The sequence below is a fragment of the Entelurus aequoreus genome, linkage group LG24 (genome assembly GCF_033978785.1).
Source record: "Entelurus aequoreus isolate RoL-2023_Sb linkage group LG24, RoL_Eaeq_v1.1, whole genome shotgun sequence".
NCBI lineage: Eukaryota > Metazoa > Chordata > Actinopteri > Syngnathiformes > Syngnathidae > Entelurus > Entelurus aequoreus.
This window is the reverse complement of record NC_084754.1, coordinates 12,905,304-12,924,539: the sequence shown is the minus strand read 5'-3', so window position 1 is coordinate 12,924,539 and position 19,236 is coordinate 12,905,304.

Here is a 19,236-nt window from a genome sequence, read left to right as displayed (position 1 = left end):
TTCAGCGTGTTTGTCTACATCAACTTAGAATTTAATGGCAGCAACACATTTCAAAAAAGTTGGGGCATCTTTACCACTGTGTTACATGGCCTTTCCTTTTAACAACACTCAGTAAACGTTTGGGAACTGAGGGGACCAATTTTTGAAGCTTTTCAAGTGGAATTCTTTCCCATTCTTGCTTGATGTACAGCTTGAATTGTTCAACAGTCCGGGGTCTCCGTTGTGGTATTTTAGGCTTCATAATGCGCCACACATTTTCAATGGGAGACAGGTCTGGACTACAGGCAGGCCAGTCTAGTACCTTTACTTTTTTACTATGAAGCCACGCTGTTGTAACACGTGGCTTGGCATTGTCTTGCTGAAATAAGCAGGGGCGTCCATGATAACGTTGCTTGGATGGCAACATATGTTGCTCCAAAACCTGTATGTACCTTTCAGCATTAATGGCGCCTTCACAGATGTGTAAGTTACCCATGCCTTGGGCACTAATACACCCCCATACCATCACAGATGCTGGCTTTTCAACTTTGCGCCTATAACAATCCGGATGGTTCTTTTCCTCTTTTTTCCGGAGGACACAACGTCCACAGTTTCCAAAAACAATATTAAATGTGGACTCGTCAGACCACAGAACACCTTGAAAAGGATTTGCAAATCATTGTATTCTGTTTTTATTTACGATTCACGCAACGTGCCAACTTCACTGGTTTTGGGTTTTATATAATGGTCATCAGAACGCCCACAATACGGGAAAGAGGAGATGCAAATATAATAATTTAGCACTTACAATGTGATTAATCAAGGCTGAATCTGTTCTGCAGCTGCTAAATTGCGGCCATATTTAGCGCATCTCGGAAGTACAGCTAAACTGGGAGTGGCACAGTTATGCACACATGGCTATGGGGAAAAGAGGGGATTGCACTGCAAGGACAGAAGATGGAGTAAAAAATTGTCCTTCTTACGTGTGTGTCAACATATTTAGACTGTCAATTAGCAGTCTGTTCAGCAATATAATTTTATAGTTGCTGGATGTTTTAAGGGGCTTAACAAAACAAATGAAATTGATTTGTTTGGATGTTTGCTACTGGCTGTCAGGAAGTGTTGGTGACGAACCCCAAGATGCAGAGAAGGCAGGCTTGGTGCAGAAAAACATGATTTAATGTCCAAAAATGCAGGTAAAACACCTACCAGGAAACAGGAAACAGCTAACAGGAACCAGCATACAGGAAACAGCAAACAAGAGACGAGGAACCAGAGAGAACTGGAGACAGCAAAGAGTCCACAGCATACAATACTCCAGGACTGACTGGAGTGTGAGGCAGGTATAAATAGTAGCCTGATTGGCAATTGCCACCAGGTGTGCCAGACTGCCAATCAGGTACAGGTGAGGGAAACAAGCGCTCAGGGAGACGTGCAGGAAAAAGAACCAAAACAAGAGCGCTGACAGGAAATAAAACATGAACACAGAGGAAAAAACAAAACATAACCAAACTGTCAGTGACAAGCCTGACACTGGCGTTTGTGTTTTTTTTTTTATTGTGTTAATTTTTATATAGAAGATATATTATACATGTGTGTGTGTGTGTGTGTGTGTGTGTGTGTGTGTGTGTATGTGTGTGTGTGTGTGTGTGTGTGTGTGTGTGTGTGTGTGTGTGTGTATCAATAATATACTATTAATAAATAGATATAGTATTAATAAATCTCCTATATATATCTCCTATATGAAGAATTGTTTTGCAATATGCATTTTTTTGTATCAGGATCATTCCAGACGTACCATCACAGCATCGCAGCGCCTCTAAAGAGCACTTTCAGCTTGCAAAAAATAGGTTCTGTGGTCTGAATCGCATTTTGATATCATCCAGAAAAGCTGGTTCATAATATATTTGTGTATTGCATGTTAACAACATAACAAAACACCACAGGTTAGGCCATATAATGGCATAAATGTTGAGGGAAATGAGTGTCTCTATAGTGACAGCCAGTATAAAAACAAACCTACCGGTAGTTTAAATAGGGAGGTGTGCATTTGTTTCTCTTGTTTTCAATTCTGCACATAGTCTTTGTAGATCACCCGCAACACACCCAAGGCCGCCTTAATGCACAGGCTTACCTAGGCTGAAGCCCAGGAGCCCCACCTACTCAGGGACCCCCGATTTTGACGCGGAATGCAATGATTGGTGTTCATAGCTGTCAATCACAAACAGCTCAGCTTCGTCTTGCAATTTTGTACTCTCTTTCTGGGCTGCGTTGTTCCTACTGCTCCAAGCGGGGCACAAACCCCTGTGTGGGTGACCAGTGTACTACCACCGAGCCAAAGGCCAGGCAGTCTCCCGGACCGCCAGTACTTTACTTTACCGTCGCGAAGGAGATGTAGTCATGAACAAAATTATTTTTAAAATAGGTAATATTTTTGTAATGTTGCTGTTCTGTTGAGTAAAAACATGTTTGTTTTTTTTCAGACTGTGTTTCTTTTGCGGGTAGGGGCTTGAGGTTGGGGTGAGTGTCGAGGTTTGGGGGCCCCCCCTTTGAGTAAGTCGGCCCTGAGCACACCCACTAATAATATTCACAATTTGTTACTTTGTGCACTTTTTTTGCCACTTGTCTTATATGGTAGACTGTGCGGAAGAGGAAGGAAGAGGAGAAGGAGAAGGCTGAGAACCATAGTGTTTGATATAATGTATTCAATATTTAATTTCTCTGTCATTATTACAGTATAATTTTGGTAATCATGAGTTATTGCTTTGTCTGTGTTCTGCATTCATTTATTCATTATGCAATTTTTTTCCAGTTATCTTTAATCTTTTTATTTATTTAACACTGATTAATTTCCATCCATTTAGTTGTTTTTTTGTCTTTTTCATCTTTTTTTTTTTTGCAATTTTCTTTTCTTTTCTCTCTCCACTACGCCCAATCAGAAAATTTAAACATTGGAAGTGAAAAAACAACCAGTTCCTCTTATTTCTAATCATAAACGTGCGGGTTTGCAGAGTAAGTTGTTAGCATGTCCATAACAATCAAAAAACCTTTCCCTGTCATAAAAACAACAAAGTGAAAAACAAAAGAAACCATGGACGTGTGAGTGACTGCAAGAACACGTAAGTGTCTCTGATAGCGTCTTGCAGCTCAAACTACTTTAGATTGATTGGCTGCATTGTTATTGAATGCATATTTAGATTAATATCACCAAACTACAACAATAACATGCACCGCTTGTGCGTCACCGGACATTTTGGCCCCGACATGAGCGAGAGTTCCCGCCCTGCCCCTTCTGTTGTCTAAGGGGACTGCTACACTGACAATGGTGTCAACTCTTCCCTAGGGGGTGTGCGGTGGGGGGGTGCAGGAGGGGAACCTCGGAGTGATTTGTGGTTGTGGAAGACTGATGAAGTGCTATTGCCACCCGGTTTCTTTGCAAGATCAATTCTACATGTAGGAGTGTGCTTTATGAATGATGGAGACCTCCTCAAGCCATCCATACAGCTGCCCAAAGACACAGCCCCGGTCCCCATTGCACCTACAAGGCAGGAGTAAAGCCATCCCTCTTGTCAACGGGCCCATGCATTACATACTCACACCCACATTTCTACACACACCCATGAATACACAGATACGCCAACAAGGCTAACGCGTGTACCTGAAATTGGTCAACACATCATTCTCTTTACAGCTTTTTAAAGAAATGAGATCAGGTTTCAAGTTACAGGTGCATCACTTTTCGGATACCTAATAACTGATAGGCCATCCCTAATTAGTAAGTCAGTGGGATGTGCTGAAGACATACCAACACCAGGAATAGGATCACACCTCTTCATCAATTTCAGTTAATTTCAAACCAAGGCCTTCAGTGGGGACTCAGTGGAACTAATTCACCTCTTAATACCACCACCATCCCTTTGCAATAACACCAACCATCAACAATACACAAAAGCACAATATAACATGACAAGGTATTATAGACAACCTGCTCGCTGGCTCTGTTAACAATGTGAGGCTACTCTGAAATGTGATTATTTAAAGAAACAGCCACATAAGGGTTGGAATTGGGGGTTAAATCACCAAAATGATTCTAGAGCACGGCCACCGCTGCTGCTCACTGCTCCCCTCAACTCCCAGGGGATGGAACAAGGGGATGGGTCAAATGCAGAGAGTAATTTCACCACATCTAGTGTGTGTGTGACTATCAGTGGTACTTTAACTTTAACTGTATTGTTAGCCTCAGTGATGGGCAGGAACAAGCTACATGTAGCTAAGCTACGTAGCTTAACTACATTTTCCAGTAGCGGTAGCTTAGCTACTTTTTCAAAGAGTAGCTTTTCCTACACTGCAAAAACTGAAATCTATGTAAGATTAAATATCTCAAATAAGGGAGATATTTGCTTATTTTCTGTCAGATAAGATAATTATTCTCACTAAGCAGATTTTATGTTAGTGTTTTACTTGTTTTAAGTGTTTTGGTCCTAAATTATCTCAGTAAGATATTACAGCTTGTTGCTGAGATTTTATGACCTATATTGAGTAAAACATGCTTGAAACTAGAATATCAACTGTTGCAAAGCTGTGTCATTAACACTCACAAGTATAAAACTACTTTTTTAAAGTAATAATTTCTTATTTCAAGCATGTAAAAAAAAAATCATGACTTTGACACAATTGTGTCTCATATTAAAACAGATGACAGCCGAATGGACTTTGCTGTTTTATTTTCAATGAAACAATAGAAAATACGTACTCATATAGTAGTACAGTTGTTATTAGTGAGAATATACTTATTTTAATGTATTTTTGGGTTCATTGAGGTTAGCTAATTTTACTTGTTTTGGAAAGTCTTTACAAGCCAAATTTTCTTGTTCTATTGGCATATAATTTTGCCTAGTTCAAATAAAATACCCCTAATGTTTGTAAATTTTTTTCTTGTTTTTGAACACTGACTTTTTGCAGTGTATAGCTTAGCTTTTTTTAGACCCATGTAGCTAGGTAGCTTCCATCAAAACTACAAGCTACAAAAAGAGAAAATGTACTGCAAATCTAGGCCCCACAAAAAATATTGAGATAATACATTGACCTGGACGAAAGAGAACATCAATACGTACGGAGAAAATCCATGATGATTGGTTGATGTTCGTAAGATGAGTCACAATTGGCTAAGGTTAGGGCGAAACATTACGGACTGGCCAATCAGAGGCAAGATAAGGCGGGTCATCAAAACCAGGAAGCACTATCATAACAGTAACACATTCATGTCACATGATGACGAGACTGTCAGAGACAGAGGGACGCTTCAAGCTGACCACTCAAAAAGAAAAAAACATACTTGAAAATGGCGGAGGAATTATCTCCCGTAAATAAAATGTTTCCTTTAGTGATGAAGACGACATGCAGGAAACCCACTATAATGCATGTCCTTAGCCATATTTAGACAAATGTATGCGTTTGGAGAAAACACATACATTTTTTTAGTTGTTTACAAATTTAGGAACACACATTGAGGTGAGTTGAGTTCATGAAAAGTTTTACTGCACATAACCATTACCAACTGTCCTCACACAACACACAAGTCATTGTTGTTTTGTCAATATGCTGTTTTCTTTACTGTAAGTAGAGAAAAATAATAACATTTTAGGGTTGGGGCAGAAAAAGGCAAACTAAATAAATACATACAGTGGAGTGCAGGGACCCCTAAAGGTAGTTGTAGGGTGTCCCCGGCTAAATGACAGATAGTTAATAGTAATGCACCTTTATTAGGTCCGTTTGTACACTCTCTGTTACTTTAGCATTGATATTATACCTGTGGGCCCATAGATATGAATGTCGTTAAATGTAACTTTGACGTAGCAAGCTACTTTTACCATGTAGCTTGTAGTGTAGCTTGCTCACTTCCCCTGTAGCTTAGCTACACACACACAAATATATATGTATATATACAGTCGTGGTCAAAAGTTTACATACACTTGTAAAGCACATAACGTCATGGCTGTCTTGAGTTTCCAATAATTTCTACAAATCTTATTTTTTTGTGATAGAGTGATTAGAGCACATACTTGTTGCTCACAAAAAAAAATATTCATGAAGTTTGGTTCTTTTATGAATTTTTTATGGGTCTACTGAAAATGTGACCAACTCTGCTGGGTCAAAAGTATACATACAGCAATGTTGATATTTGGTTACATGTCCCTTGGCAAGTTTCACTGCAATAAGGCGCTTTTGGTAGCCATCCACAAGCTTCTGGCAAACTTCTGGTTGAATTTTTGACCACTCCTCTAAATTTGTTGGTTTTCTGACATGGACTTGTTTCTTCAGCATTGTCCACACATTTAAGTCAGGACTTTGGGAAGGCCATGTTGTGTTTGACTAAGGGGAGATGACGGCAACAGACACCACGGGTTTATATATTTACAATAATTTCAATATATCAATATACTGTATATATATAATAATACAAAAAAATACTAAGAAATAAGCTAACCTAAGGAAATGGAGTGTGTCAAAACCCAAGAGTGTGTGTGTGTGAGGCTATGTGTGTAGTTAGCTGAAGTGTGTGTTACCAAGTGTTGATTAGAGCGAAGGAACGAGGCAGTCCATGGGGCAGACAGCTGATCCGGGGCGAGAGTGAGGCGTCAGAGTCCGGGGGCGAGCGAGGAGTCGAGGAACGAGGGAGGCAGTCGAGATCCAGGGCAACAGAAGGAAAACACTGCGGGAACACGGGAGAAGACAGGGGAAATCAAGCCACGGAGAGGAAACAAGGATAGAGCATAAAGCTTGTCGCTTACGGTACACCATTTGAGAACTAAGTTCCCGCGCAGGAACCTTGGGTCCATTGGTCCTTTAAGCAGCTCGCCCTCATCAGTCCCAGGTGTACCGATTGACGATTGTCTGCAGACTCGTCGCTGAGTGGGCGTGCTGCTCTCAGCGCGAGCAGGGGCGTGTCCGAGTGCACTGTCAGCGGCGCTCCAGCTGCCGGGGAAAACGGGTTCGAGTTCACGCCGTGACAGGCCATTCTAAAACCTTGATTCTAGCCTGATTTAGCTATTCCTTTACCACTTTTGACGTGTGTTTGGGGTCATTGTCTTGTTGGAACACCCAACTGCGCCCATGATTTTAGGTTGTCCTGAAGAATTTGGAGGTCAAAGTATGCGCTCCAATCACTCTATCACAAAAAAATAAGAGTTGTAGAAATTATTGGGAACTCAAGACAGCCATGACATTATGTTCTTTACAAGTGTATGTAAACTTTTGACTATTTTGACTGTACGTTGCCCCTCTTTCCCCGTATTTTAATTTCCATGACATGATTATCTCTTGTACAGCTTGCCGTCTGCTCGGGCAACACATCATGTACCCTCTAAAGTCAGGAGTGTGTCTTTTTTTCCAGGAAATATCCATTGTTATCAAATGCAAATATTGTCAACAACAAGCAAAGCACAATGTAACACATTTTCTTTTAGTTACATCAGCCAATGGCAATTTTGAATAATTGCCAAGTCATACACAACATAGTTCAGATAGCATGCAAATAGGCCCTTGTTGACCCTGGTATTTGATCTTATCTCATCTTATAAGTAAACACCCAACAGGATTGTGTGATGGATGCAATGAGTACGGTAGAGAAAGGATAAAACTAAGAGAGAAAGTTAGAAGACACGGACAGAAGGAGGTTAAGCTCAAAGGGATACTAAGCAGCAAACAGAACATTTTAGTGAAGTTTCTGGAAGATACAGGTTTATGGAATAGAATTTAGTATGGGAATATATATATGATTGTATGTGAGTGACAGAGAAGGGAGGGAACTCTGGTTCACACTCCAATACTGTAGATGGCGGTAATGCACATTTAACCTCAAGGGCCCCGAAGAAGAAGATGTGCCAGAGTCTAAGAGAGCTGTGGAATGGGTGAGGTGGGAGGAGCTTGAGCCTTGGAAGGCTGGAATACCAAAGTGGGCGGAGCCTGAGTTTTCGATGGCTAAAGCTGCAGCATTAGCTTGAGAAAAATGTTTTGTGCAGTCAACTGACTAAATGTCACCTAGTAGAGACCGACGACTAGGATTTGTCATGAAAAGAGTGTCGGTATTGAGTGTGTCTGTGTGACGTCAACGTGCTGCAACGGGTTAGACTGCAGGGGTGTCAAACTCATTTTAGATCGGGGGGCCACCTGGAGAAAAATATACTCCCAAGTGGGCCGGACTGGTAAAATCATGGCACGATAACTTAACAATAAAGACAATTTCAGATTGTTGTCTTTGTTTAAAAATAGAACAAACACATTCTGAAACTGTACAAATGATAATGTTGTTGTTGTTTTTTTACAATTACCTGTTGCGGTTAATAGTATTTGCACTTTATTTGTCGTTATTTATATTTTCTGAATAAATTATGTGATAATGTTCATCATTCACCTCCATCTATCCATCCATTTTCTACCGCTTGTCCCGTTCGGGGTCGCGGGGGTGCTGGAGTCTATCTCAGCTGCATTCGGGCAGAAGGCGGGGTACACCCTGGACAAGTCGCCACCTCATCACAGGGCCAACACAGATAGACATACAAAATTCACACTCACATTCACACACTAGGGACAATCTAGTGTTGCCAATCAACCTATCCCCAGGTGCATGTCTTTGGAGGTGGGAGGAAGCCGGAGTACCCGGAGGGAACCCACACAGTCACGGGGAGAACATGCAAACTCCACAGAGAAAGATCCCGAGCGCAGAATCGAACCCAGGACCTTCGTATTGTGCGGCAGACACACTAACCCCTCTACCACCGTGCTGCCCCATCAGTCAACTCATTGGTGTTAATTTCCAATCCATCAAGATAAAAAAATATATCAAAATCAAATTACAGTATGTTATTTATGTAGATTGATCATTTTCCTCGACTGGTGTACTAACATCATGTGGTTTATTTTATACATATGTAGCATCATCTACAAAGATACAAATAATTGCTATTGCGACATCTAGTGGACACATTTAGAACAGCAGTTTATTTCATTCGAAGATTCCAGGTTCATTTTTATACTTAGCAAAAATCATCCCGCGGGCCGGATAAAACCTGTTCGCGGGCCTCATCCGGCCCTCGGACCGTAGGTTTGACACCCCTGGGTTAGAGCCTTGGCCGCGCTGGATGATAGCTCAAGCCGCAAAAAAACAGAAGCAAGGTGGGAGTTAATCATTCTGTAATCGGGCTAGGTTGGCGAGGGAGGAGCAGCTGTGACAGGAGGGATGCAACGATTACCCGGTTTTACTTCTAACCGTGATTAAAAAACGTCACATTTATTTAGTCGCAAAGGCTACACCGTGTGTTTCCGTCCTCCTCACTCATTATAAACGGACATTATATTAGTTCTTTGTTTTTGGCACAACCTGCACGGCACGAAAAACAAAGTTACACCAGCGGTTCTTTGCCCATATTGAGACACACGCTATATGGTACATTATCTTAAAAGTGGCAGCAGGACAAACCAGCAAACTATTCCCACCCCAAAACAAAAGCTGAAATCGGCAGAGTGGGAACACTTCAGTAATTGGCTCAAGCATTTGCGAAACCTGCCAAAAGAAAGTTGCGACTAAAAGGTCTAACACGTCCAATATGGTGCAGATTTACAGGCCAAAGTAAAGGTAAGACACAATAACTGAGTTAAGTTATGTTAGTGGCAAGTTACTTCATGGAGGACTGAGTTAAATAAAGAGGTGTCACTTACAATCGGTAGCTTAGCATTCAGTCAGTTCAGTGTAAACAAACAGCAACAGGTGCTCCTGTCAATGGCTTCATTCAGTGACCATTTAAGGTTAGAGATTGCTTATTCATGTTTGTGTTGAATAAACTATAGGCATTGTAAGTAAATATAGCAAGTGTAGAACACTACATACTTGCCAACCTTGAGACCTCCGAATTCGGGAGATGGGTTGAGGTATGGGGGGGGGGGGGGGGTTAGTGGTAGCGGGGGTGTAAATTGTAGCGTCCCGGAAGAGTTAGGGTTGCAAGGGATTCTGGGTATTTGTTCTGTTGTGTTTATGTTGTGTTACGGTGCGGATGTTCTCCCGAAATGTGTTTGTCATTCTTGTTTGGTGTGGGTTCACAGTGTGGCGCATATTTGTAACAGTGTTAAAGTTGTTTATACGGCTACCCTCAGTGTGACCTGTATGGCTGTTGATCAAGTATGTCTTGCAGTCACATGTGGCTGGGCAGGCCCGCTGTTTGTATGGAGAAAAAGTGGACGTGACGACAGGTTGTAGAGGACGCTAAAGGCCGTGCCACCACGGCACGCCCTCAATATGTTGTCCGGGTGAAAATCGGGAGAAATTCGGGAGAATGGTTGCCCCGGGAGATTTTCGGGAGGGGCACTGAAATTTCGGAGTCTCCCGGAAAAATCGGGAGGGTTGACAAGTATGGAACACTAACATGAAAAAAAAATAAGGAGAGTATAGAATAACAACACAATACCATGGGGTCTAATTATGTGCATTCCAGTTATTATTAACACAGGATAAAATACATTATTAAAACATTTTCCTTGGTGGAACAATACGTTCTATTATACTTTTATATTAATAATGCAATTATGAATTTGTATACTTATTATTAACAATATGTTTGTTTATATTTATTTATGGTGTTATTATAATATTATTATTTGATTACTGTTATTCACAACAGTAATAAATAACACATCAAAATCTCTTTTAGCCTTAGACTTAGACTTAGACAACTTTATTGATACACAAGGGAAATTGCTCCACACAGTAGCTCAGTTACAAAGGATGGAAAGGATAATGCAGGTGTAAGTAGACTAAAAATGTACCATAGTAGCAATACAAAATATAACATATATGTAATATTTACATATTATATATACATTATATAATGTATACTGATACATTATATTATAATATTATATTTTTATATAATATGTACAATATATAACAAATCCCAATTACCATGTACAATATTACAGTATACGGTTGTGATCAAAAGTTTACATACACTTGTACAGAACATAATGTCATGGCTGTCTTGAGTTTCCAATAATTTCTACAACTCTCATTTGTTTATGATAGAGTGATTGGAGCACATACTTGTTGGTCACAAAAAACATTCATGAAGTTTGGTTCTTTTATGAATTTATTATGGGTCTACTGAAAATGTGACCAAATCTGCTGGGTCAAAAGTATACATACGGCAATGTTAATAGTTGGTTACATGTCCTTTGGCAAGTTTCACTAGAATAAGGAGCTTTTGGTAGCCATCCACAAGCTTCTGGCAAGCTTCTGGTTGAATTTTTGACCACTCCTCTTGACAAAATTGGTGCAGTTCAGCTAAATGTGTTGGTTTTCTGACATGGACTTGTTTCTTCAGCATTGTCCACACGTTTAAGTCAGGGAAGGCCATTCTAAAACCTTAATTGTAGCCTGATTTAGCCATTCCTTTACCACTTTTGACGTGTGTTTGGGGTCATTGTCTAGTTGGAACACCCAACTGCGCCCAAGACCCAACCTCTGGGCTGAAGATTTTAGGTTGTCCTGAAGAATTTGGAGGTAATCCTCCTTTTTCATTGTCCCATTTACTCTCTGTAAAGCACCGTTCCATTGGCAGCAAAACAGGCCCAGAGCATAATACTACCACCACCATGCTTGACGGTAGGGATGGTGTTCCTGGGGATTAAAGGCCTCACCTTTTCTCCTCAAAACATATTGCTGGGTATTGTGGCCAAACAGCTCAATTTTTGTTTCATCTGACATCACATGGACAAAGATAAGACCTCCTGGAGGAACGTTATGTGGTCCGATGAAACAAAAAATGTAAACTTTTGACCACGACTGTATGTAACAGCTGCAGCAACAACAACAAAAAGAGGGCAGTATAAAATAGAGAGTAGATCCAGCAGAAAATATACATTATAAACAAACAGAGGTAGCTAACATAGAAGCAGTCAGGTAATAGACATATATCATCTATTGCTGTATGGCGAGTGATTTGATTTTGTACCTTTTTTGTGAGTATAATCCCTGCATAATACTCGAGATAATCGTGAAACCATGATTATTACTCAGACTACAATCATACAGTCAAAATCTGTAATCTTTGCATCAAGTGGCAGTGACCAGCAAAGAGCAATTTGATTGGACGATGAGTGAATTCACTGACAAATGACGATGTTCGTACACACAATGACGATGCAAAATTACCAAAAGACTTCAAATGTAGTGTTTTTGCAGTGCAATAACATGAGCGTGAATCCGCGACTCTCTGCAGCATCTACTAACCGAAGCCGGTTTTCTCTTTTATGTCCTGTATGCTGTTATATTTCATGCACGGAGGAAAGTAAGACTGATGCGGCTGTGATAACTTCCATTTACAGTGTAAGCCGGGAGAGACGCCGTGCAGAGGCCGTATACTATTTATGGGTTAATCGATACGGTCCCTGGATGACACCATGTCCCTGCTACTTTCTGTCATGATGATGGCTCACTAATTTTGGAGAGGCTGCTTTCTCCTCTTGCCTTCAGCCGGCTCCGAGATGCTTTAATTTGGCTGTAAAAATGCCAATCACTATGGTTACTTCTTGTTCCTGTGGGAGGTCACGATGGGGGCAAGTCCATAGGAGGAAATATATTCACATAGTTCTCTTTAGAAGCCTCTGCTAACCCCTGACATCCCATTTGGGTTGTAACTTCATGTTGTTAAAGTGACAGGGACCCAGCCGCTGTGCTCTTAGAGAGGCTGGGGCACGGCCAAGTCCTGGTCAGAAGCACCCTTAACTCTTGTCACATTCAGTGTGTGTGTGTGTGTGTGTGTGTGTGTGTGTGTGTGTGTGTGTGTGTGTGTGTGTGTGTGTGTGTGTGTGTGTGTGTGTGTGTGTGTGTGTGTGTGTGTGTGTGTGTGTGTGTGTGTGTGTGTGTGTGTGTGTGTGTGTGTGTGTGTGTGTGTGTGCAATTGAGCTAGGGCTATTTTTTGAGCCAAGGCACACCACTATCAGAAATCATTAAAAAACGAAACTCAGTTAACAGTAAAAAATCTTTGTCGCAATTGTTGGATATGACTTCCGAAAGGGACAAGCGGTAGAAAATGGATGGATGGATGGACTTTAAACCATAACCAACCATGCATCACTATAGCTCTTGTCTCTTGTCTCCATCATGCCGTGACTTATTTCGAGTTTTTTGCTGTTTTCCTGTGAATATTGTTTTAGTTCTTGTCTTGCGCTCCTATTTTGGTGTTTTTTTCTCTTTTTTTTGGTATTTTCCTGCAGCAGTTTCATGTCTTCCTTTGAGCGATATGTCCCGCATTTTCTACTTTGTTTTAGCATTCAAGAATATTTCATTTGTTTTTATCCTTCTTTGTGGGGACATTGTTGATTGTCATGTCATGTTCGGATGTACATTGTGGACGCCGTCTTTGCTCCACAGTAAGTCTTTGCTGTCGTCCAGCATTCTGTTTTTGTTTACTTTGTAGCCAGTTAAGTTTTAGTTTTGTTCTGCATAGCCTTCCCTAAGCTTCAATGCCTTTTCTTAGTGGCACTCACCTTTTGTTTATTTTTAGTTTAAGCATTAGACACCTTTTTACCTCCACGCTGCCTCCCGCTGTTCCCGACATCTACAAAGCAATTAGCTACCAGCTGCCACCTACTGATATGGAAGAGTATTACACGGTTACTCTGCCGAGCTCTAGACAGCACAGACACTCAACAACAACACATCATTTGCATACTATAATTACTGGTTTGCAAAAAAAATTTTTAACCCAAATAGGTGAAATTAGATAATCTCCCACAGCACACCAGACTGTATCTCACGGCACAGTGGTTAAAAAACACTGGTCTAATGTGTGTATTTGCGTGTAATGAGCATGCTACATCACACATTTTGCAATGTTTTTTTTTCTTTCTGGTGGGGTCAAACAGACACAAACACACACTCACACACACCCACACACAATAAAGGCTCAAAAAGATATTCGGACTGTTACTTAGTCTCCTGAGATACTGCTGGCTCAAGGAAAAAGAGAGCTAGAAAGAAGTGATGAAAAACTCTCATTACCTTGGTACTAAGACTTGACGCTGCTTCCTTGAACTGACTTTGATCTCTGCCTAACATGGATATATGGGAGAACTGATGCTTTTACTGTGATGAAAGCCAACATTTAACAGCTCACATTAAGTTAGAGAGAAAAGGGCATCAGGCATGTTTGCATTTCAGGGGAAGTAAGGCGAGGGGGTTTTAACATCATTTTTGCACCATTTAAATTAGAGATTTTTGTTTGCTTGATTGTACTGTCAATATGAAAAGGTTACATATGATAATTTAGTAATCAAGTCATTTGCTTTACTTGTCTTATTTTAATGTCCACACTTAATGTACAATTTATTGCTCATTGTTTTTTTTATTTGAAATCCTTATTTTGAGTCATTTATTGCTTCTTTTTACTTAACACTGCACAAGCTATTTTCCTTTATTTTGCATTTGCTTAGTTCTATTGAACACTTTTCTTTCCAACTTTTCACCCAAAGTGAGCAAAACTTACATGACAATGACAATAATTCTCTTTGTGTTTTGTTCTGTTGTGTTTCAGTGCTGTGTTGCTGGTCTGGACCGCAGCATGCAGAGATAGCAGGTGATGTGCAAGTACAAAACCCAACACCAGTGAAGGTGGCACGTTGCGTAAATCGTAAATAAAAACAGAATACAATGATTTGCAAATCTTTTTCAACCTATATTAAATTGAATACACTGCAAAGACAAGATACTTAACATTCGAACTGGTATTTTTTTTTTTTTGTGCAAATTTTAGCTCATTTGGAATTTGATGCCTGCAACATGTTTCAAAAAAGCTGGCACAAGTGGCAAAAAAGACTGAGAAAGTTGAGGAATGCTCATCAAACACTTATTTAGAACATCCCACAGGTGAAAAGGCTAATTGGGAACAGGTGGGTGCCATGAAGTGCTCAGTCATTCACAAACAGTCTACCCCAGGGCAGCTGTGGCTATGAAAGTAGCTTACCACCACCAGGTGTGAATAAACGATGGGTTCTACATGTAAAGCAACTTTGGGTACTTGGAAAAGCGCTATATAAATCCCAGGTATTATTATTATTATTATTATTAAACAAGGATGGGGCGAGGGTCACCACTTTGTGAACAAATGCATGAGCAAATTGTCCAACAGTTTAAGAACAACATTTCTCAACGAGCTACTGCAAGGAATTTAGGGATTTCACCATCTACGGTCCGTAATATCATCAGAATGTTCAGATAATCTGGAGAAATCGCTGCACGTAAGCGGCAATGCCCGTGACCGTCAATCTCTCAGGCGGTACTGCATCAAAAACAGACATCAGTGTGTAAAGGATATCACCACATGGACTCAGGAGCACTTCAGAAAACCACTGTCAGTAACTACAATTTGTCGCTACATCTGTAAGTGCAAGTTAAAACTCTACTATACAAAGCCAAAGCCTTTTATCAACAACACCCAGAAACGCCGCCATCTTCGCTGAGCCCGAGCTCATCTATGATGGACTGATGCAAAATGGAAAAGTGTTTTGTGGTCTGACGAGTCCACATTTCAAATTGTTTTTGGAAACTGTGGACGTCTTGTCCTCCAGACCAAAGAGGAAAAGAACCATCCGGATTGTTATAGGCGCAAAGTTCAAAAGCCAGCATCTGTGATGATATGGGGGTGTATTAGTGCCCAAGGCAAGGGTAACTTACACATCTGTGAAGGCACCATTAATGCTGAAAGGTACATACAGGTTTTGGAGCAACACATGTTGCCATCCAAGCAACGTCTTTTTCATGGACGCCCCTGCTTATTTCAGCAAGACAATGCCAAGCCACATTCTGCATGTGTTACAACAGCTTCGTAGTAAATGAGTGTGGGTACTAGACTAGTCCAGACCACTCTCCCATTGAAAATGTGTGTCACATTATCAATCGTCAAATACCACAACGGAGAACCCGGACTGTTGAACAACTTAAGCTGTACATCAAGCAAGAATGGGAAAGAATTCCACCTGAAAAGCTTAAAAAATCGGTCTCTTCAGTTCCCAAATGTTTACTTAGTGTTGTTAAAAGGAAACGCCATGTAACACAGTGGTAAAAATGCCCCTTTGCCAACTTTTCTGCAATGTGTTGCTGCAATTAAATTCTAAGTTAATCATTATTTGCAAAAAAAAAAAAGTTTCTCAGTTCGAATTTTTTTGTCTTTGCCGTCTATTCAATTGAATATAAGTTGAAAAGGATTTGCAAATCATTGTATTCTGTTTTTATTTACGAATTACACAATGTGCCAACTTCACTGGTTTTGTAAATGTATTTAATAACAAAGAACAGCAGAGCAGTGAAGTCACACAAAAGGCTGAGCAATCACAAGCAGCATAGGCAAAGGTGATTGGCAACCAGGTGTGTCCCGACAGCCAATCAGGAAGGGACAGGTGAGGCGTCAGCACTCAGGAGAAGGAGTGACAAAAGGAGGCAAACAGAAAATGGAAACAAAATTATGAGCGCTGAAACAAAACACAAGCAACTAACTGCCGGGAGAGATTTGATTTCATTTTATTTGAAGAGAGAAAGAGAAGATCACTATACAATGTAAAGCAAAAACATGTGCAGAACAGGCTAAGAAGACCCGAAGGTCTTGTAAAGACACCTCCCCAAAAAGTCACAATTTTCACATGTAGAAGCAAAAAAATAAAATAGACAATACTTATCTACAGCAAACGTCCTCATCATAATTCACTTCAGACCAACATGGCCTTCAGTTGTTTTTTAAAAGAACAAAATGTAGTTGTGGATTGAAGAGCTGGTGGCAGTTTACACAAAGAGAGCGTCCTCTGTTTTTAAGTCTGGCATGTTGGTGTGAAGGGACAAAAATTAGGAACAATTTTACCGTGGAAGTAATGCCATTTTGCTTTGGTATTTTGTGACCTGCGGTGTATTTTCCAATAATTTTTTTAAACAATTGTGAGCAACACAATTAGCGTGAGTCTCAACATGTAAACCCTATGGTGTAAAGTATTTATCAGCAAATAGAAGTGGTAGTTTCAAATAAGATGTGCTTCTTCCTACTTCTTTTCAGACATGTTGATTTGATGTTCCTAATTGTAGAAACAAATAAACCATACCCTCCCAATGTTTAAATAAGAGGTTGGAGAAAAGAAAGTATTCTATTATTAGGTTACATTTGTGTGCGTGCTAAATATTGCACTGTTGCATATGCAAAATATAGAATAATCATTGTTTTTTTAAACATAGTGGTCCAAAATGAGAGATCCATTCATCCATTTTAGATGTTAAAATCAACTCATATGTTATTACTACTAAATGACAGACTTGAGTGCAATACATATGTGATTATATTACTGTAACAAATGATTGCTTTACAGTATATCAATCAATCTATCAATCAAAGTTTATTTAAACAGCCCTTAATTACAAGTGTCTCAAAGGGCTGCACAAGCCACAACATCCTCGGCTCAGATCCCACATCAGGGCAAGAAAAAACTCAACCCACAACATCCTCGGCTCAGATCCCACCCACATCAGGGCAAAAAAAACTCAAACCAATGGGATACAATGAAAAACCTCGGAGGGGACCGCAGCCGGGCGACCGGTGCAATGGACGTCGAGTGGATGTATTTAATAGTGTGAGAGTCCAGTCCATAGTGGGTCCAGCAGGGGATCATCTTTAGTGGAGACAAGTCAGCAGCGCAGAGACGTCCCCAACTGATGCACAGATGAGTGGTCCACCCCGGGTCCCGACTTTGAACAGCTAGCGCATCATCTGTGGTCACCTAGTATACATAAAGGCATTGAATTGCATAATTTCTATTTTTTACTTATTCCCTATAACTTCTATAGTATATATATTTTGCTTGCCAAACACTATGCAACGTTGACTTTTAAAAATAGTTGCTCAATGTAATGTAAAAGTATGTTTAAAACACTGTCAAAAATATGTTTTTTTACAATGACAAATTTACCAAACTGCTTGTACAATCTATTTTCCTCATTTTCCTAATAAAAAAACGGTAACACTTTAGTATGGGGAACACATATTCGCCATTAATTAGTTTCTTATTAACATGCAAATTAGTAACATGTTGGCTCTTAAGTACTTATTAATGCCTTATTCTGCATGGCCTTATTATACAACAAGTAAGCCATTAACTAAGAGTCTTCCTTCAGTAAACCTCAGAATTATTGCTTATTAGTAACCCTAGCCCTAACCCTAACCCTAAACCTAACCCTTACAGTATATGTTCCCCTAGTGTCCAAATAACACTAAATTAAGTCTTTGGTACTTTAATAAGAAACTAATTAATGGTGAATATGTTCCCCATACTAAAGTGTTACCAAAAAAACATGTATTGAGACTTATTCCACAGTCTATTAAACTATTTCACTGATGGTGAAAGGGTTAAAGTTGTATAATCTATTAAAAAAAACAGGAAAAAAATCAGCATGAATGCATTAAAAATCGGTGTTTAGTTTCACTGTTTGGAAGACACATAACACGAATCAGAGCATCAGGGAAAAAGGCTAAATGAGTCAAAACATGTGTTATAATTACTATTTTGTTATGTATTCATTTGTTGTTGTGTCATTTTGTTGTCATCCAGAATGTTTGTAGTTGATGATGATGTGAATATATTGTGGGTGCACAAGAAGAAGAACTATGATGTCAGTCACAAAAAACAAACAAAAATCAGTAACACGGAAAAGTGATTATACTTTGCTTCTTCCTACTCCTTTTTGGACGTGCTGAATTGTGTAAACAATGCTGTTTTAATGTACCTCATTGTCACCTTTTCATGTTTGTTTAAAATAACCCAAACCATTAACGTTACCTGGTGGAACAGAGGACTAGAAAGAAGCAGAATTGAGAGAAGAGGAATGAAGAGAAAAAGAATAGCTTGATAAAGGATGGAAGGAAGACTGATGGAAAGAAGAGTAATCGAGATGAGAAGAATGAGGATAAGAGGAATGGTGTAGAGAGAGAAAGGAAGGAGAGAAGATGCAAAGATGAGAAGTGCATGGCAAGACTAGAAATGGAAGAAGAGGAATCGGAATAGAGGAGAATAGAATTGCATAGAGAGGAGAATAGAAAGCAAGGACCAGAGAAGGAAAGATGGACAGATGGATGAGGAATAAGAATAAGAATAGAAGAGAAAGAAAGGGAATAGAGCCAAAATGAAGAGATAAGAGGAATAGAGAGACTATCATTGGAAATATGTATGACAGCT